The sequence below is a fragment of the Neophocaena asiaeorientalis genome, unplaced genomic scaffold (genome assembly GCF_003031525.2).
Source record: "Neophocaena asiaeorientalis asiaeorientalis breed wild unplaced genomic scaffold, Neophocaena_asiaeorientalis_V1.1 scaffold848, whole genome shotgun sequence".
In the NCBI taxonomy this organism is placed as follows: Eukaryota; Metazoa; Chordata; class Mammalia; order Artiodactyla; family Phocoenidae; genus Neophocaena; species Neophocaena asiaeorientalis.
Genome location: NW_020172362.1, coordinates 48,739 through 71,231, shown reverse-complemented (window position 1 = coordinate 71,231; position 22,493 = coordinate 48,739). Strand labels below are relative to the sequence as shown.

The window sequence follows — 22,493 nt, the reverse complement described above, 5'->3', positions numbered from 1 at the left end:
ATGAGATCACACCAATATATCCAATTCTAATTTAGCACCACTCTACTCACCTAGACTGAGATCTGACACCTCGTGCCAGACCATCACCTCCACCACGAATACAGCCTTGTCACCCCATTGCAACCGGGGAATTCCTGCTCCGGGATCTCCCACCCCCATACCCACTGAGCAGACTTCTACCTTGCTTGGCTCCACCTAATTGCTTTAGAACTGGATTGTTTAGAAAGGGAAGAAAGACAATGGGAAGGAGAAGAGGAAGAGCCAAATATGAATCTTAAATCACAAATGGCCTTTGAACATCTTTTCTGCACAAAAGTCACCTGCAGGGGTATATTAGGAAAACATGTTCTTCACTCTTCTGAGGTCCTTATTCCCCTAAAATCTTCTGGTTTCCTTTAGATTTCATTTTCTCAGCTTTATTGTCATGGGGTTCATATTGTCCAGGCACATAAACATATCAAATACTTCAATCATTTTATACATCATCTCATGGGATATTTCAGATTATATTTACTCATGTAGTGCTACTAAAAACCTTGTATTTATATTTCCTTATGCCTGTCTTCCAGTGATTTCGGGAGCTAGCACTGCCATGTGGTATAAGGCTTGGCCTGCTATATTTGGCGATAGTAGGACCCAGAACATTTTTGGAACATTTGGAAACCTGTGGAAAATCTGAGGTATAAAAGAAGTCACTAATTACTATATCTTTGAAATAGCAACAAGATTTTCTCCCATGAACTATTGCAATCAGCTTCAGTGTTTAGGGGGAAAAAAATTTAGAAAAACCTCAAATCAGATTAAGAAGTTATTTGTACCACAAAACAGATAGTCAAGATCATGATTTTCTTTCTGATTTTCTTTATCAACTTTTATTATTCTGATTTGCCTTATAGCTACAGGACTCATTTATTATTCTAATTTGCTTCTGGTTATAGGAGTCATTTAAATTTAGCAAACCATTAGGAAACCATCTAACATGTTGGTAGTTAAGTCTTTCTTCTGGAAACGTGGTCAAAAATGACAGCTTGTATGTAGAGCTCTGTCTGGATAGGGGTTCTAGTAGAGTTGTCACCTGGTTGAGCCTAAAATACATAAATCATATCGTTAATCAGTCCAGTCCATGTAAATAATTAGCATTAAATGAATTTTCTTCGTGCTTCAATGTTGTAGCAAACAGAACTAAGAAGGCTGTGGCCATGGAGATATGCTTGTGTTTTCCCCCAGATTCTTTTTCTCAGGAGTGGTAATAATTCCAATCAGGAGCTTTGAGGCCCTGGGTTGTGACATTATTGAAAATATCTAGGATCAAAGCAGTGTTCCCCAGGTTCATGCTTGTCTAGACTCTGCTGAACCCCATGGGTCACTAACTCTGCAAAGTTCCCAGGGGAGGGTTTTGTAAACACATGTGATTGCAGGGTAATAAGTCAAAAAGAATGCTATCTTGATTTCAAGTTTGTCAAATAAAAATGTCTCAAGTTTGGAACTGGTTCAGACTAGTGGAACTAACTACCTGTCCCTGGTGGTTTTCATAAAAAATTTCTTATCAGTTTAAAAACTATTTGATCTACTTTTTTTCCCCTTTGTATTGTAATCTGTGAAAAAAGGTTTGGTCCTTTTGCTTTTATTCACGATAGTCTGTCATGCTTACAGGCTCCTAGGGAATGCCTATGGGGGCAAGTGTTCACTAATGTGGTACTGGTAAGAGAAAACAGATGCTAAACGAGTCAGACAATATCTACAATTGCAAAATATTAGTCATTGGGCCTTTTCTATATTTGAAGTACAAAAGAATGATGTTACTCGCTCTCTCTCCTTCTCTTGTAGGAAGAGATGGTAAGAAATTTAGATCTGGGACTAGAGAGAAGCTTTGATATTTTCTTTTCCCCATAGTATTCATTTTCTTACACTAGTGAGAAAGAATATATTTGACCCATCTTTGGTTAAATAGAGTTTGTAAAATTGTAAAGATTTTGAAATGGGTAAAACAAAAAGAGTGGGTGTCTCAAGTGGCTTACCCGTCCACGTTTTTGTGCCATTTTACAAATCTTTAAGTTGGAGAAAACTGATAATAATGCAATATATTCTTGTCTACAAAGATGCAAATTAATTGTGCCCAGTGGCATGCAATTGATTATTGCCCTGTATTAGGACCTGCTTTGTACCAATTTGTAAATTAATTTTACATATTTTCCTTTTTGCTATTTTTGCGTTTTGTTTGTGTTTTCGGAACTTTTACAATGAATAAATTATTCCCCATTGGTGACAACAATGATTCGAAATTTGATTTTACGTCTTAACCTTAGTGATCTCTGTAAATAGATTAATAGACCACCGAGATTTATTCTTTCTTGAGGGAGAGATAACAGAGAATCTGATTTGTTAGCAGTTTTTCTTTATTTGTTTACTTGTCTACTTTGAAGAAATTAAGAATCCCATGTGCATCAGAAAAGAGGACAACTCTTTGATATATGGACTGGTAACTTCTTTGCATTTACTTTTGAACTGTGGCTAATGTTTAGATTTGAAGCTGTACGTTCCCTACATGTCTGTGTGTATATATGCTTAGAATTCAGAAAGGCCTTTACATCTTTATGTGTGAGTATATAATATTTTCCTATCTCTGGAGGAATTCATAAATTAGATTTAAAAGTCTCCTAAATTAAAGAAACTCTATTCTGATTGGCCTATAGAGTTCTTATACAACTAAGTTCTTATGTAAGTCAAATATTTATAAACTTCCAGGAAAATATGGATATTAAAGTTTGGATACTTTAAATGTGCTATCCTTAAAAAGTTATTCTCACAGAAATGTTTAAACAACTTAAGGTCATAAAATTGAGATAAATATTTGGTAAATCAGACTACTGTAATAATTTTGGTTTAATGCAAACAGCTTGTCCTCTGATTTATCAATGTTAGGTATAACATAAGCTTATACATTTTATTCTACTGTACTTGGGTTTACCTTTTTTTAACTTATTGAGATATACTGGTCAAATAAGCTAACGTTACTCCGACACAATCTTTAAGATAATGAGAAATGTAAGTCTGTATTCAACAAAATCAAATCATTTTTCTGACAACTTCATGTCAACAGTAATTTTGTTTTTTACTATGTCAGCTTGAACATAATTCCCCAGATCTTTAAGTAATATAAAAACTTAGACGTCTGTTAGGTTGAATTACATAATGAATATTCATATGATATCCAGATAGTTTCTAATTATGATAGAATACTGAAAATTTGATGCCTAATTATTAGGAATAATTTTAAGTTTATATACTTTGCTTATATCCAATGGAAAGTTCCTATCTTGGGTCATGTTAATGAACTGTTCATTTTGTCTCTTTAAAAAGATCTGTGTGCGGCTGTACAAAGATGCAATATAAACTTTGCTTGTCTATTAAAATGCTTTTGGGAAAGAGACAGTACTTAGTTATCCATCTCTAGTTTTCTTTATAAAATAGAAGTTACTTTGGTTAAAAATCACAATTAATATGAATGGTTGAGACTACATCATAAGCAATAGGGACAGACTAATACCACTGTCTCTTTGCTTTTGTGTTTCAAAGAGAAAGTAGTTATATCCTATAGTGGAGGCTTTATAACAGTATATAGTAGTAATTATACATATCTATATACACATATAACACATTTATATATAACATACATTTATATATTTATAATTTATATATTTATAAATATAATTTATATAATTTTTATATATTTATATCAGCTAAGCCCGTACACTACAACTACTGAGCCTGTGCTCTAGAGCCCGCAAGCCACAACTACTGAGCCCACGTACGTACCACAACTACTGAAAACTGTGCTCTGCAACAAGAGAAGCCACCACAAGGAGAAGCCTGCGCACGGCAACGAAGAGTAACCCCTGCTTGACGCAACTAGAGAAAGGCCGCACGCAGCAACGAAGACCCAACATAGCCAAAAATAAATAAAATTAAGTCTTAAAAAAAAATCACTGCTATACACCGTTATAATTATACACAGTATATATTAAATATAACTATATAATGTATATATAGTAGTGCTTTTCAGGCTTTTCTTTTTTTCTCTTTTGTTCTATCTCAGAACCTCTGTAAAATCTTGGGACTTACTGAAGACCACAAAGAAATATATAAAGTCACTATTATAGGAACTTCCCTGGTGGCGCAGTGGGTAGGAATCTGCCTGCCAATGCAGGGGACACGGGTTTGATCCTTGGTCCGGGAAGATCCCACATGCCGCAGAACAGCTAAGCCCGTACACTACAACTACTGAGCCTGTGCTCTAGAGCCCGCAAGCCACAACTACTGAGCCCACGTACGTACCACAACTACTGAAAACTGTGCTCTGCAACAAGAGAAGCCACCACAAGGAGAAGCCTGCGCACGGCAACGAAGAGTAGCCCCTGCTTGACGCAACTAGAGAAAGGCCGTACGCAGCAACGAAGACCCAACGTAGCCAAAAATATATAAAATTAAGTCTTAAAAAAAAATCACTGCTATACACCGTTATAATTATACACAGTATATATTAAATATAACTATATAATGTATATATAGTAGTGCTTTTCAGGCTTTTCTTTTTTTCTCTTTTGTTCTATCTCAGAACCTCTGTAAAATCTTGGGACTTACTGAAGACCACAAAGAAATTTTATGTGGATTATAACTGTCAATATTTACCATACTGGAAGTGGAAATTGAGCAAATTTAAAATACTGATTCATTTGATTATAGCTATGATGAATATAATTGAAATGTTAACAGAAATAACATCTTACTATTAATATAAAAATTATTTTGAGTTCATGGATCTCCTGAGAATTGCTGTGATATGAAAAAGCAAAATGAAGGACAAAATTTGGAAGTAAATTTTCCTTTCCTTGGTTTATAGTACTTGAGTCTGAATAGAAGTGATGAAATGTGCTAAAATTTTAGTTAAGTTTGCCCTGTCTTGATGGACTTGATTACTGGCTAATTCCTTTGCCTACTATATGAAAGTCTTTTCTTTTCTTTTTTTTTTTTTATACCTTCTGTGTAATCTGTCTAGGTAGCAAATTGTGTCTTACAAGAATAATTTTCTGTGCTTTATGATGAATTTATTACATCCTTGATTGTTTAAGAAAGAAAAAAATAAGAAACAAATAAAAGAAAACAAAGAACAAAAATTTCTCACTTATAAAGAGCAAAGGTTCTTTACAATCATGTTAATGTAATGTTTATTTTTAAATGTTTTATTGTCTTAAATGTTTAATTAGTTAACTCAGTATTAGTTTTGTAGCACCCTGATCCTATCTTAATCAAGTGTCCAAATATCTTCTGATAATTTTTTTCCTGATTTTTGACTTTCCATAATTGGATCCTAAGTATAGACAAATTAAATAAAACCTTCCAGATATATTTTACACCAGAAGCTATATTTGCGATTTCCCAGAGGGCCCCTGGAAAAATCACAAAGATTTATTTTTTCACCTTTGAAAAGAGGTGCCAGAAAGAATTAGATTTTTCTGTGGGAAGAGTTGTTAAATCAGAAGAGGTGCTCAGCCTTGCCGAGGTTAGATTTGTATAGGTATAATGTTATTAACATAAATATTTCAGATATTTTGTGTGCTTTTTGGGAAGTCCCTGGAGTTATGTCATTGCCCTTCTTGTCTTATAATATGGCTTTACCCTCAGGGAAAACACTGATTGCAACTCTTAGGAATATTTCCATCAGGTTTTGTTGTATTTAGCAGAGTTCTTGTGGCACTGAGCCTGATGATATTAGACAACAGTAGTATAATGTTATCTGTCATAATTTCAGCTCTTGTTTTTAAAGATACAAATGTTTAGGTCTTACTGCAGACTTACTGAACCTCTTACTTGATGTTCCTGTTATAAACAATTATATCTCAGGATTATTTTACGTCATATCTCAATAGTTCTTCCTCTATAAAATTATTTTCATCTATTTTTCCGAATCAAGTACAGCACTCACAAACTTCTTTTAAAATAAAGTTAATCATTATCCTTAGATGGTTTGTCATATTTTTTTTGTGGGGGGCAGGGAATGGCTTTATCATCTTTGTTTTGCACACCACAGAAAGCACTAACCATTTTGTTTTCTGCATTATTCTTATTATGAACCCGCATCAGACTGTTCACATTTGAAAATTATTAGTAATAAATCACTCAGCCATTTTAAGTCCCTATCACCTACAGATGGTATTGTTTTACTCTGATGCTTCCTTGAAGTCTCTCTTATAGTTACAGGTGAGAATCTGTGTCTTCAACTAAGAAGAAAAGTGTCAGAATATTGTAAAAAAGAACTATACCAGGTACTTCAATTATTGACACTTCAAAGCTGAGCTGACATAGATTAGACAACTTCCAAACTGCACCGCCGATTTCCAGGTCCTGTTTTGGCCAAACGAGAGGACTGCATAGAACAGCTAACCAAAGATCCAGTGGAGCAGGAATCAATTATAATAAGACTGAACGAACTAATAAGAGAAATTATATTGTGGCTATTTGTCTGGAATATACTTGATATTCTTTTAAGCTTCTATTTTCAGATATATAAGAACTACCCTATCTCTCTCTTGTTAAGCAATATGTAACCCATTGCAATTTAGTAAAGTCTGCTTTTGTAAACTGAAGTGAAACATTTTTAAATGATACCTGATTCCCACTTCTCTTCCAAGATTCAGAAATTTATATTAAGTCTCCTTACTTTCCACGGCCATTTAGTTATTTGCATAGGTTCAACAATGCTCTGTCATCTATAATTGTACATAATATAATTGTACAAATTATAAAATCAGGGCCTTGACTAGAATGTCATACTTGAAAATAATGCTTATTTAATCAGGTAGAAACAGCCACTCTTTTCAGGGATTAAGTTTGACTTTACTTATGGAAGCAATGTCTACGAAGCTCTGGCCTATTTCTTGACTTAAAAAGTCCAAGAATATTATATATTCTGTGTAACTAACTTGAGCATTCCTTGGGCTTGGTTTCCTAGCCTCAGGTCAACAAATAATGGAGGTTTTTAAAAATCCAATTTGAGAGTTCTTATGAAAATTTCCTAGCACAGTTTAATTTAGTATTTGTTCAAAATTGTATGGATTTAGGGTTTACATGGGCAACTTAAGGTGTCCAATATGGTAAATAAAATTTTTACTTCACATATGTAAAAAATCAGCCAACTCTAATGAGACCAGCTTTATTTTATAAGAATAATCTTTCTTTGAAATTATTATGATAAAAAGAGGGGAGGAGACTGTCAGGAAAAATTGTGAGAGACTGTGGAAGGGCAAAAAACAAATGGTGACTATCTTGACTACTCACTAATTTAGGTTTTCTCATCTTTGATTGATATTACAACTCTGTAAGTTGTAGAAATCTGATAATAATGCAAATACTTCTTGTCTGTATAAATGCAAAGCAGTTGTGTTTGATGGACTGCAACTAAGTTTTGCACTGATTTTGATAGACCAGTTTTGCATCTAGTTGTAAATTCATTTCAAAATTTCTTTTTCCCTTTATATGTCTCTGCTCTGAATTCTTCTTGGAATCAATAGTAACATCTACCAGTTCCTCATTACTTAATGAGTTAAAAATCTTTGATACATGCTCATTTTATATCTATATCCTTAATGATAGATAACAAGAATGCTAGAAATAATCTCACATATACAACAACAACAACAATGAACAATGCAGTTGGTTGAGAAAATTCTGCACTTAGAAAACTCTGACTCCAAGTTCACAGCACTGTAAGGACTTGCTAAAAGACTTCTGCCTGAAGTCACTACTAGGTCCCAGGAGAGATGGGGACTCCAAGCCAAATATAAAATATGGGTAAAACAAGACACTGGGATAAGATCATTGGTTATAAATTGCTGAAAAAGAATAATTGACCAAACAAAGTAAAAAGACCCTAACCTTACTCTACAAAATCTGAGAAAAGTTATAGATTTAAATGTATAAAGGAAACCATAAACCAATCTACAAGAAAATATCATTAAGTACTTGCCCATTCTTAGTATGGGAATCTTTTTAAACATAGAAACATGGGAAGAAATCAGAAAGGGGAATCAATAGTTTGGACTATATAAAATTTAAAATTTGTATGCCAAAAATATTATAAATGTGAAAAGATAGATATCTAAATTAGAATGTGTAACGAAGAAATACGAAAGCCAAAGATTTTCTACCTTTCATACTTTAAATTTAATGAAAAAAAAAAAAAACCCTACTAAAACTCCATAGAAAAGTGTGTAGAGGACAATATACTAACATGCACGTGAAAGAAATGTTCATCCCTGATAATAATTGAAAATGAAAATCAAAGTGACCCTCAATTAATCTGAACTATAAAATTAACAAAGCTTCAAAAGTATGCAAAACAAATAGAGCATGGTTTGGGGGCAGTCTTAAACAGTTCAGGTGTAATTGTAAATTGATATGGGTTAACTGCCAAGTGATTTGACAATATCTCTCTAAAGCTTTACAACGTATGTATCTTTTGACTAAGCAATTTCCTTTTTAGGAGTCCATCTTAAAGAAAAAAATCAGAAGCTTGGTTATAGAGAGTTGTTATTTAAACTTAGGGAGAAAAACAGAAACCAACCTAAATGTCCGTCAGTGGGAAATTCTTATATAAATGATGAGTACTTTACAGGGTAGAATATTGTTTTACAGCTTGCTTTTTCCATTTAATAGTGTAAATAAACATCTATCCATACTAGCACATCAACTTCAATAAGTATAGCTTTAACTCATTTTTAAAGCTGTTTCATACTATTTCACTGTGATGATGTATCATAATTTATTTAATCATTGCCCAGTCATGGACATATGGATTATATCCAGTTTTTAACTATTCCAATAAAAAAATGAAATTCTTTTAGAACTTTCATTTTTTTCTAAGTTGATACACCACCAGGAAACAATATCTATTCACAGAGCACCTATTCAATAGCACATTAAACACGTTCTCTCATTTAATCAGCACAAGAGCCTTGTGTAAAATGGTTGTTTTTTACAGATTTAACAGATGAGAAAACCGAGGTAGAGAAGTGCTCCGAAGGGGTTAAGTAATTTGCCTTAATCACGAAGCGGATAAGTTCTATTTAACTCCAACTCATTTTACCTATTGCCCCTCTTAAACAGCTTTTCCCTGCCTGAGTCCTGGTGGTTATACCCCACACTTTCCCACTTGTCCTGTTATTCTTCTAGCCCCTTTCAATTGATCCCAGGCATTTTGGGGAGCCCTTAGGTCTTCAGTTCTCAAGTGAAATTCATTAAGAGACTTAGACAGGTCTTGTGAATATCCTAAAATATTATTATATTACTCTGTGTGTGGCCCCATGTGTGCATTTTCTTTTCTGAGCAAATCCATAAAATGTATCGGATTGTTAAAATAAGTTGTGTTTCCCAAAAGGTTAAGAACCTATTCTCTGGAGAGCAGCTTCACGTGCTTGTTAAGGCAGTGTTCTGGGTTACCAAGTTGGGGCTGCCATTTGTTTGTTTGTTTCATTGTGTTTTTTACTCTTGCTTCAGTTATTTGAGGCTATGTGTATCACTGAGGCCACCAATATTTATGCTGAAGACATCCCAAGCAGCATTAACCATTTAGAAGTTATCAACATGAGATTTTTCTCTCTTGCCAATGGACTTGATCACTATTCATGCTAGTGTGTTCCATGTTCCAATATATTTCAATATCCCTCAACCTGCTTTAGGATTTTAGTGACTCAGAAACTGTAAGCATTTGCTGGGGTGGTGAATCGTTAGGGAGCTGACTATGTGTTCAGCTGTTGAGACCCAGAAGAAATCATGCTCTCTTTGAATTAGAAATGATCCATTAACTGTGGTCTTGCACCAACAATGACTCCACGCCTGACTCTGTGTTTCTGGTGCCTGCTTCTCTATCATTAGTTATCAGTCTTTGAAATCATGAAGGAAACAATTATTTTGTTCTTATTTAAACCTTTCATTTAGCCAAGAAACTAACCTTCCACTCTTTCCTTCCTTGTCCTGATTTGTGACAAATTTTGCAAAAAAGTGAGCATGAATTGGGGCTAAAGCTCTCTTCCTCAAATTTCTCCATTCTCATTTCTGTTTTGGCCTGTTTTACCATTGGCATAATGTTTGATTAGGCTTTCCTAGTCGGAGGCTTAAAACAACAATTTTCCTTTGTCATGTATGTTTTATTGAAATATGTACTTTTCTTTTCACAGCAGATATTCAACTTGGACAGTGAAGGGTTATCATTCATACTTTCATTACTAAGCATTGATATATATATATATATATATATATATATATATATAATTTAAAATTATATATTTAATTTTTTTCTTTCCTCCAGCTCACCTTTTCTGTGCTACACCTTATATATGAGTTCATATATTGGACACTTAACAACAATGTGCTCATCTCTAGGGGTTGTTGCATAAAAATTAAAATCAGTTTTCCAGGTTGAGAAGAGGTCATCACATTTAAGCTTTAGGAGTTTTAATTCATAAAAGCCAAGCTCTGTTGTGTAATTTTTAATGTATTCCTCAAGGCCATTGATTTTAGCAGTTAGTTGAGTAAATACTTAATTTATATGTGGTGGACTTTCAGTTCAGGTATACCAGGTGATTGCCCAGGGGAGAAAATGTTTAAAAGCTTCTTAGTATGTGGGTGTTTTAGGGCTATAATCAACCAAACATTCAATAATTTGGGCAGCAAAACCAGAAAGTTGGCAAGGCCTCCGCTTTACTTAATAACTGTGACTGTGCCACTGTTAAAAAGCAACTTTTACAAGAGCTCTCTGAGGAAAATCCAGGAGCCAAAAAAGTGGTGCTGGTGATTCAGTAAGTATCCCTTGCCCCATTAATTCAAGTTTGCGTGGAGTTGAGGGAACGCTGTTGGAGACTTTGAAGAAATCATAGCTTCTCTTAAACCTATTGTAGTCAATATGGGTTCTTTTTAAAACTATCCAATAGGAAATATACCTTGGCCCTGTAAAAAGACAGACTGTAAAACTGAGGACCTTCAGTGAGGGTGGAGCTTCAAGAGAATAAATTCGAACCATCTGCGGAAAGGATGTAGGAATGTTATGGGCCACCATTTTTTTTTTTTTTTTTTTTTTTTTTTTGCAGTTGCCGAGCAACAGGCTCCGGATGCGCAGGCTCAGCGGCCATGGCTCACGGGCACAGCCGCTCCGCGGCATGTGGGATCTTCCCGGACCGGGGCACGAACCCGTGTCCCCTGCATTGGCAGGCGGACTCTCAACCACTGCGCCACCAGGGAAGCCCATGGGCCACCATTTTGAGAAGAGAAATTTCAGCCTGTGACAGGCTCCAGATGATTTTAACATAGTCAATGAACTGGGAGGCAGAATTAGGAGGCAATTAACACCTTTCCTACTAATAGTAGCAAGTGTTTCGGTGGGGGGTTGCAGAACAGACGAGAGAGGAGCTGTGAGGAGGTATTGCTGGAATCGTCCTCTAAATTCAGCAAACAAGCAAAACCGCCCAAAACAAAAACATATGTTTTCATTAGTAGAAGTTATTTTTAATTTTAAACGTTGTTCACCTAGATATTGTTTTGCTCATAGAAAAAGAAAGTAAAATGTGGCTTTTTGATTTTTTGTGTCTTTTTGCATCTGTATCATATGCAATAATGACTATACATTCATTTTAAAAAATAATAAAATACCAAGAACCTAACACAGCGCCATTGCCCTGGACACCTAGAATCAGCACTCCAAAGTTCAGCAAAGGACCCCCAGGGTTAACTCACCTACCAAGGACAGAAAAGCACCAGAGTCGATTACTCTGGCAATTTTCAACTCTTTAAAAATAGCATTAACTCTACATATGTTTCAAATGTCTAAGATCCTAAAATAGTTTAAAGTTAACCTCAAATGTTTCCAGGATATTTTTGGCCCTCCTATTCATTTCTTTAGCAAATATTTAATATTCAGTTTATTCATTCCACAGATGTTTACTAAGCACCTGCCATATGCTAGCACTAGAGACCAGAAAGGGTTTCTGCCCTACGTTTCAGTTTATGCTTTATAAGTCTCTGTCATGTATGTTTCATATAAGCCTCTGGGCAAACCTACCTGACAAAATGATTCTTGATGAGGCCATGACAGCAAGAATGAGTACCATCACCCTTATTCTATAATGATCCAAGTAAGTAAGGAAAAGTAGCGGCGATTTATCAGTGGAAGCATCTACTGCGGTCATTCATATTACTGTGGAGGTTATCCAGAAGCCTTTGCTGTACGGTTTGTACTTTGTAGTCAGTGTGTGCAGTCTCAGGAATGTGTAATTTAGACTACTTAAAATTAATACTGTTGACTTAAAAGGTGTTTTAGAGGAATGAAATTTGATTACCTTATGGACATATGGTAAGGTGAAACAATAGCTAATGATATATCACTATGAAAAGCAGTATATATCAAATCCAGCTAATCTTTAAGCTCACCTGAGGAGACATTTAAAAATACTCTTGGGCATATATCTGGAGAAAACCATAATTCAAAAAGACATATGCACCCCTATATATATATATATATACAATGGAATACTATTCAGCCATAAAAAAGAATGAAATATTGCCATTTGCTGCAACACAGATGAACTTAGAGATTATCATACTAAGTGAAATAAGTCAGACAGAAGACAAATATCATATGATATCATTTATATTTGGAATCTAAAAAAATGATACAAATGTACTTATTTAAAAAACAGAAATAGACTCACAGGCATAGAAAACAAACTTATGGTTACCAAAGGGGACAGGTAAGGTGGGGCATAAATAAGGAGTTTGGGAGTAACATATACACACTACTACAAACAAAACAGAGAAACAACAAGGACCTACTGTATTAACAAAGGGAACTATACTCAATGTTTTGTAATGACCTATATGGGAAAAGAATCTGAAAAAGAAAAAAAAAAAATGTAGAACTGAATCACTTTGCTATACACCTGAAACTAACACAACATTGTAAATCAACTATACTCTAATAAAATAAAATATTAAAAAAATACAAATTCCTGGGCCTTGCCACAGACCTATGCAGTTTGAACCTCTAGGGGGTGGAGCTTAGTGTTCTCCTGATTGGCTGGCGTGAGGAGAGAGGAAGGGGAAATGCTATATAGAAGTGAAGGAAATTGCTACTAATCAAGCCATGGTGGGCTGGATGTTGATGAAGAGCTCTTGTGATAACAGTTTGCATTCCAAAGTAGCACATTTTTATGTTTGAACAGTTGTGATTTTCAAAAAGGGGAGACTGGGTTGGGGAGTGCCTGCTGTATAGTCAGGAGTATTGATATGTAAAGAGAAAAGAAATACATCCTGCTAAATCAATGCACGGTCTGCATTGCATATTGTCCAAGTTCTGTGACACTCAGGGTGAACCAGAAAGGTTTATGCTATAATAATGTCTTTTGTTTCAATTTCTTACATCTAATAGAAACCACACATCTCTAAGATCTTTTAACATTTTTGTTTGTTTGTTTGCTTGTTTTGTTATCAGCTATTTATCAGGGAGATATATTCAAATGCACTCTATTAGACACTAAACAAAGTAACAAAAAGGAGCCTCTGTCTTACTGAATTTCACATTTTTCATACAATTGATTTTCTTTTGAACACCAATTGGAGTTTAGCCAACGGAAAAATAACCTCCTTTCAAAATGTCTTAATCATTTTTGTACTCAGAAATTTTGATTCTAAGTCATAACACAAATGGTACAGATTTTCATTGAACTGTGCAGAATGGCAAAAACTCATTAGATTTGGCTTCCACTCTTGGAGTTCAATTTTCTCTCAAAACTTCTCTGCTATTTCTCCCCTTCCTGTACCTTGGTCTCAACCCTGCTTGCAGTTAAGAATCACCTGAGAGCTTTTAAAAAGTATGGATGCCCAGGCCTTCCACCCAGACCAATTAAACTAGAATCTTTGGGGATGAATCTTTGGAGATCAAATCTTCTAAAACTTTCTGGGTGATTCTGATGTCTGGCCCATGCTGAGAATGACTCTTGAGCCAAAAGGAGCTCCTCTCCCTTCCCATGTAGCTGCATGCTCTGTGCTTCCACACCTTTTATGTGATGTTCCTTCCTATCAGAATACTCCTCTGTTCCAGTCCTCATGTTTTCACCATACTCATCCTTCAAGATCCAGTTCAGATGCCATCTCTTTCACTAACTTTTTTTTGAATGCCTTAGGTCCAAAGTAACTTCTGCCTCCTTTGAATTCCTGGAGCATTTTCTTTCCTCTCAGGTCACTTTCCAGCTTGCCATTTCTGTGCGTATTTTATGTTCTCACCCGCCCACCAATTAACCTATAAGCTTTTTAGGGCAAGAAACCCACCTTTTGGGTCCACTTTTTATACCTCACAGCGCCCAGTAGTTACTCAGTAAACATCAGACGAGGAACAGGAGGATGGAAGGAAGAATGAAGAGGTGACTAACATCCATCCACCTTTTTCTCTATACTCATCCAGCACTAGAACTAACTCTCTTTCTCTTTCCTAAGTGTTGGAGTAAAGTGAGATCCCTCAACCACTTTTTCTTCATTGATATATTCTCTAAGTTTTGTCTTTACCTGGATGGCCAGGTAGTTGTGATACTAAAAACGTAACTCAGAAACATCCTAACTGGGGTAGGGCCCCTAATTCTGGTTCTCTTTGCTCTTCACCTGGATTACTGTTATACTCTCATTTTCTCCAGTCTTTCTCCCTAGTCTGTCGTAATCAACACCCTCTAATCTCCTTAAAACACAACTTTCTTCCTGTTATTTCCCTGCACAAGAGCCTGGGCATATTTCCCTATTTCCTGTCAAGTCTACTCCAAGGTCTTCAACAGTCTTGCATTCAAGGCTTTTCATGACCTTTCCATGCTCAATTCCCATTCTGCTCCTTCTCCAAAAGAATTCAGCAGCCAAATTGAACTATTTAGGTTTTCTTTGCCTTTGTTTTACACTCATCAACCTTATCTTTGTTAATAGGTTTCATTCCTGGCATTATCTTCTTCTCCATCTCTATGAGTTCAATTCTTAATCATTCTTCAATTTCAGTTAAAAGATTACCTCCTCTATTAATAATCACCTAATAATCCCCAATGCTGTCCCCTCACCGTCTCCTTTCCACTGGCTCCTGACTAAGATCAAAAGTCATCTCTTCTTCCATTGAATCCCCAAAGCATTTCTCTTTTTTGCAACATATCACTTTCTTCCTTATGTTGCAGTTATATTTTTTACATGCCTGTTTCCTTAAAAATCTTTCAAGCACTTAAAGGGCAAGGGTTGAACTCTTGCTCATCTTTACATTCCCTATGGTGTCTCAAATTTATGTTTAAGCTCCATCGCTAGAGTCTACTAATGATGAACTCTGTGACCTTGAGCAAGTCATTTAACCTGTTTGTGTCAATTTGTTCATAAATCAAAAACATATTCTAATTTAACAGTCTTAATTTGAGACAGATTAAATTACATATTCCTGGGACTGCACAAGAACACTTGAAAGCACATACCAAATAAAGGTTTCTGCATAACCTCAACAAAGCCTACAATTATGGCAACACTAGCTGTTTCCACCGATAAGTTCCTGTAATTTATTTTCTGACTTACTTGGATCAATACAGAGTGGTGTGACTGTACCCTTTCTAGCTATCTCTGTTACCTCAAGCATCAGTGACATAATCCACTCCTCAACTTTGAATTACTATAGCATTATATTTGTGTGTTTGGAGGGAATCATTCATTTAATCATTTGTTCCATGAATATTTATTAAGTACCTATTAACCAGACATTTTTCCAGGTGATAGGTTCTCACATTAGTTAACAAAATAGGCGAGGGGAAAAGAAAAACGCTGGTGTAACTGTGGAAGATGTTTCCTATTTTAACCATTTTATACAATCTCTCATCTTATTAGTAGATCATGAAGGTTTTAGACCACCTATGTTAGGCTAAGACTCAAAGCAAACTCTTCCAGGTTAATGTTTCCTAAAAGCAAACGGAAAATGCCTAGTTTTTCTCATTTGTCCAGATAGTGCAGAGGAGTGAGTACAAACTGCGTCCCCTCAGTCCTTCTAAAGGTAATACAATGGAAACATTTTGGTGGGTGTGAATCACTTAGACAAGCATTCTTCACTCAAAAGTAGAAACTGACCTTATTTGTTCCAGATGTTATACAGCTGCAGGGAAGTTAAAGCCAGTGGTCCTGTTTTCAGTGCAACCAAACTCTTATTGCATTGGGAATTTATTAACCAATGAACTCATATTACTTGTTCTAAGACCTGCACAGTTTTCTTTTTTCCACTCTTACCATTCACAAACAACAATGTTTCATAGGAACCATACTTCAGAATTAATGAGTCTACATCTGTGTTGTACAAAGGAAACATATCCTGTTTACCAGTGTTTCCATTTTTCATTTATCTTGACCCCTTTAATTTTAAACATAAAATTTTCAGAGTACTTGAAGGAGAGTTGAGTTGTGCTGTTCTTACAACATTTTATAGCACTTTAACTATGGAGTTATTAGAAGGTGTTCATCTTAGGAAGAATTGTCAGCAAAATTATTAAGAAGAATACTGATTATAAAAATGTAACTCGTATCGTTGTTTGTAGTTCAAAAAACTTGACATATTAGCTTATTTCTTGACTCTCTTGCAGGCCTGTAAGAGCTGCTATGTGGATGCATGAAATATAAAAGGATCATGGCTCTTTGACGAGAGTGAAAAAGCTAAGAAATCAGGTAGGTGATGTACATGCTACTTTTATATCTAGTCCATAAAAATGAAAATATATGTGTTATATTTTGTTTGAGAACACTTGTGTTTGGGAACAGAGTACCAGATCTCTTGAGATTATTGTGTTTTTATAGATAAGACTTTTTCAAATTATGGTTCATGGCAATCTACAGCAGAATCACACTGGCCACTTATGAAAATATGTACTTCTGGGCCCAGTTGAGTCAGAATCTCTGTGAATCAGGTCTGAGCCTGTAGAAGGACTCCAGAGATCAGAAAACAATGATAACAACAACAACAATAGACTCTCATCTTCCAGTTGTGAACAGTAAAGCCTAGGGAGGTAAAGTGAATTTCTCAAGGCCATGCAGCCAGTTAATAGTAAAGTAAGGCCTAGAATTTTGTTTATTAATGCTGAGACCGACATTCTTTTCCAGTAAGTTTTTATCTTTAAAAAGATAAGCTTAAAATAAAATTTAAAGAAATAGAAGTACCCAAATATCATTGGATGTCTCACCCAATAGTTCTTTACTTTTATCATTAATTAACCAAATCCTTGTTCATTCTCCAAGACTTTGGAAGTAACTTTCCTTCAGACTCATCAGGAATCTTTTGAGTTATAAGTAAAATCTTCCAGGAAAAAAGAGGAAGACGTTATATTTCATGGATTGTAGACTAAGTCTTTGAAAGATCATGATTGATTACTTTGTAAATGCATGTTTTAGTTAAAGTTATTTGAACCAGTCAAGCAGCAGTTTGGATTTAATAATGATTCTTCAAAGACATAGACAAAAACTCTAATTCATGACATACATTCTTGATATATGTATATGGTATCAGTTAAAATAGAGCCCTAAAAGTCTGTGTGATATCATTCAAAACTGATTCAAAAATTTGTTTCATACATCTTAATGATGCTATAAATCAATTTATATCTTTTCTTATGTACATAGTTTAGCCTTCAAAAAGGAAAAGACTCTGTGAATGCTATTTATTAAGTTTTCTGTAATTTGCCTCAAATGATAACATGTTGACACCCATCTATGATGAGTATAGAGGCATCACCAGAGAGCTAAACCACTCATAAACTTCTCTGCTATTCATAGATTCATAATAAATATGGCCCTACTGATGTTCAGGTCCAGTCCCTCATCTTACTAATGAGAAACCTGAGAACAACAAAAAAAAGAGTAGTGTTCTTTTGAAGGAGATAGCGTTGTGTCAGAAACTGTCACCATGGTTGTTAACTCTAACTCTCCCCCTCCCCGGAGGGAATGTAAGCTGTGGGGAAGTGTTATCTTTGTCTCACAGGAAACCACCAGAAGAGAAAAACAAGAGACCACCAGAACTGGTTAGAACCAGCCAAGTCTAAAATGGCTGATGACCTGGTCTTCAGTAGACCTTGAGCCCCATCATACACTCATTGTAATACACGAGCATGCTAAGTGACACGCCTGCCGGTGGCCATAACAGGAAGTACCGCACCATAGAAGGAAAAAAAGAAGGTGGCAACCAGTTCCAGGAAGAACCCCACCTATTCCCAGAAAGCCAATGCATATGCCTCCCTGTCATTAACCCTACCTTTAAAAATCTTGCCTTGATCACCCCCTGACTAGAAGTTGATTTGTGAACTAAGTTCCGGCTTCTCCTTTCTCTGGTCATTGAATAAAGCTTGTGTTATTTCAATCCCAGCATCAGTTTTGTTATTGCCTGTGCAAATCTGAACAGGAAAAGAAGCTCCCCTGTCAAGGCAGGGGTCTTCAGCCAGGCTAGGGCACAAGGGTGGGGGGTTCCATAAGGCCAATCTAGTAACAGAACTGCTAGTTGTCTACCCAAACCTCTCTTCTCCCTTTTGTAGAACTCTTGTTTCTAGCAGGACATATGGCTACCTAAATAAAGATTACATTTCCCAGCCTTCCATGTAGCAAGATATGGCCGTGTGACTAAGTTCTTGCCATGGAACATAAGTGACCATGGGTGTGGTAGCTTTGGGGAAACTTCCTTACAAGGTAGTGGGGGCATGTTCTTTGTACCTACTCACCTTCTTCCATACATTCTGTTTAAAAGGTGGTTGTTTTGGCTGGAGATCTATGTTGGCCTAAGAGGACGAGGGCCACCTTGGCCCAGATGACAGTGTAGCTGCCACTCCAACTTTGGACAACCACTATATAGACTTACAAGTGGGAGAGAATGAAGTCTCTTTTCTCTTTAAGTCACCAGCTTGGGGTTTCTTGTGTTTGAAGCTGTATCTGATTCAGACAAAAATCTATTTCATGCTACAAAATTTCCTTTATTCATTTTTTGAGCACATAGTTACTAAGTACTTTTTATGAGCAAAGAACTACATTAAGTGGATATGAAACTAAATATTTTTTATTTTGAAAAAATTTTTGAAAAGGTTTTAGATTAAGACTCCCCTTTACCTTCGGTCCATCTTTTACCTACCCCAGGCATATCACACAATTTTATTCCTTCACTATGAAGAACTATTTCTCTTGACTTTGGATTTTAGACTGATACTGTCATGTGAGTAACATGTTTTCCAAAAGTTAGAAAAAAAAACCACCAAAGCAACCCAAGCACATACGACTTTTACGTTTCAACCTTCGCCCCCAGCTATATGACAAATCATGATTAAAAGTCATGATGTAAATGTAGTCTTTGAAAATATGTAAGATGTAAACATTTGTCTGTGAACAAATTCAAAATATCATGGCACATGTTTTTAAAATATTTAAATCAAATGTATTTTCTAAGTTAATGCTCAGAAATGCACTAAACACAACACTGTTTTCAGTGTTAGTCACATAAAAAAAGGTACGTATGTGAGGTGAGAGTCTCTCTTCCCTAAATGACTCATCTCCCCTTTCAGAGCAGAAAGTTACTGGACTCCCCAGAATCAGAGCAAACAGATTTGCTATCACTGCCTCCCTTACCTAATTCTGCTGTCAGGCATGGAGAAGTGTTCGCACATGTGAGTTCCATTTAAATTCCTCCCAAATTCTTCTTTGTTGATTTCTGATAATTTATTGTTTTGAAGTTTTTTTCTTTAAGGAGAGTAGATGCTCTAAGTTTCCACCTATCTTTTCACTTCTAAATTTAAAAGCTTAAGGTCAAATATTTAATAATTTTTGAATGATGGTAGAGATACAATAAAATTTGAGGAGATACCTAAGTGTAAAAGCAGACTTACCTTAGGGTCCACGTTGAGAATTTTTCTGTCTCTTTTGTATTTGAAAAGTAAGCCTTCTGGATTATCAGCAATCACTTGGTAGTTGGGAGTTGAATTCCAAACAGCAACATGACTGTCCCAGTTGTAAAAACTATAGAAATAAATATTTATTAGGAATTAATATGCATAATGAATTAAATTGACAAATATATTTCAGAAAATATTTGGGGCAGTTCAGCTTCAAAATAAATTGATAGGATCACAGTCTATACAACCATGTAGACCACAAGTGTGATTAAAATTCTTGCAGAAAAGATTAGACTGGGTTATTTTCAAATCATTTAGATACATATTTATGACTGTTTTGCATGATTTCCTGGTTTGGACACTCTAGGACCTAGGACCTATTCCAGTATCATATTCCCAGGAAGTCAAGAAGAAAATTGATGCAATTTAAGGCTATTTCTTCTAGTTCAGACTCTTCAGGATATTGAGTATTCAGGGTATTAAGAGACTGTTTACTGGAAGGAAAGGCAGGCTAAGTCACCTCTTTTCATTCAAAACAAATTAATTCATTTCTTTAAGGTTCTATTTTTCAATAATATGTTTTCCCAGGCAGTAAGAAAACTACTTGTGTTTGAGAGGTTACCAGAGGCCAGGCATGATGTGATGTATTCTAAAACAACACCCATATGAATTTGCTCTTATTTCACAGACAAGGCAAGGATACTACGGGAGTTCAACTAGCATAGTTAACACCCTGCAACTAATACATCATAGGGTTAATATTTCAACCCAGATCTGTGTGTTTCAAAGCATATGCATGTTCTTTCTACTGTTCAACATTGCCTGTTCAATCCCTTCTTTGGAGGTTCGTCTATGGAAACTTTCTATTTTTTTCCATCTCTCATTTTATACTTGTCAAAAACAAATATAATGCTGTCATGTTCATTGGAAGTATCCTCAGTACACTTATTTTTACATATCTTATTCCCATTAACACATTTCTAATATTATGTTTGCTTTTAAAATGACAGCCACAGAGATAAGTCATGTAGAGCTCCCAACCCAGTATGCCTCTCAAATATTTGTAATATTTATTTTTAATCATTTCCCCCTTATCCTATTTCTGGGTTGTTTTTCCCTCTATTACTCCTCTTCTTCATTTTGAAAGAGTAGATTTCATTGATTAAACTCACTCTGAATTACATTGTTTTCTGAGGCATCACCTTTTTGCTACTACCTGAAAATGTAATATGTTTACCCTCAAATTTTTTAATACTCAGAAAAAACTGATTATATAGATCATATATTTATATCTTTGGGGGTGCATATTAGTGAGGACTATTCTGTCTCTTCCCCTCTTACTCCTTCTATGGCCAAGACATTGGAGTGTCTGCCTTTTCTGAGGCACAGAGTTAGGAAAAGTGGTTTTCCAACCATCTCTGTCTGTTTAATCAAGCCTCTGCAAGAGAGCAGGAATGACTATCTGATTAGTGAACTGAGAAAAGGAGCTAAACATTCATGGCTTTCTAGGTCCTCACTTTAGCCAGCTTTCATGAGCGAAGTTTATCATGGCAGGCTCAATGCCCAATAGGGTGATGATAGGAGAGCAGCCTATAGTACTGGTGATAAATTCAATCCAATGGTAAAAGTATTACAAGCCAATTTGACTATGCACCCAAGCTGGGTCCCCCAATTCAGTTTAATTCATAATAAAGAAGATAAATTGACCTCTATTCTCCTGGCTGTTCAGTTAGGAAGTTTTTTATATATATATATATATATATATATATATATATATACATACATACATATATTTCTGAGATATATGGATATACATAATCCCAATAAAATGCTTGAGTCATACAGGCAGATTTTATATATATACACTTTATCAAAAAAAGTTAATTTGTGTAGCATGTGGTACTTTTGATGAAGTGATTTGGATTGTTAATCAATACTTTTGTTTTACTAGGCAGGGAAGGGAAACAGGTTTCATCTCACATGCCAATTCTAATAGCTAATAATTATTAGTATTTAATAAAGATAACTAACACTTATTTAATAAGCACCACACCATGTGTTGGGTACTGTGAATCTATTATCTCATCAACCTTATTGTCAACACCATGAAGTAGGCATAAAACTATCCCCTTTTATACATGCAGAGCCCAGGTGATCTTGAAGTGTACTTGTGGATGAAGATGAGGGACTGGATTTGAGAAGACATTGAAAAGTGGATTTAATGGTTATGAGAAAGACATCAATGAGATAAGAGTCTAGGATTACTCTCAGATTTCTGGTTTGAATACATAAGTGGATGGAATTATCTACTAGGAACTAAAATACAAGATAAGGAACAGATTGTAGGAGGTGGGGTGGGGGACGTGTAGTTCATTTTAGACGTCTTGAACTTGAAATCCTTATGAAATATCTAAGAAAATGAAAGCAAGGATCTTGGTTTGTGTTGTTTACTGCCCTATTTCCAATTCCTTTTTTCAGACCATGCCTCACAATGGTAGATGCTAAATGCATATTAATGGAAGAAATAGATAATGGATG

General features: G+C 35.4%; 1 long non-coding RNA gene across 1 annotated transcript; it reads right to left on the bottom strand.

The window, feature by feature from the left end:
- Window positions 1-848: 848 nt before the first annotated feature.
- On the bottom strand, window positions 849-20,081 carry LOC112414511 (uncharacterized). The gene is made up of 2 exons (XR_003006170.1): window positions 19,950-20,081; window positions 849-1,085 (listed from the first exon to the last, which is right to left on the bottom strand). It is a non-coding gene; the product is annotated as an uncharacterized LOC112414511 (long non-coding RNA).
- Window positions 20,082-22,493: the final 2,412 nt, after the last annotated feature.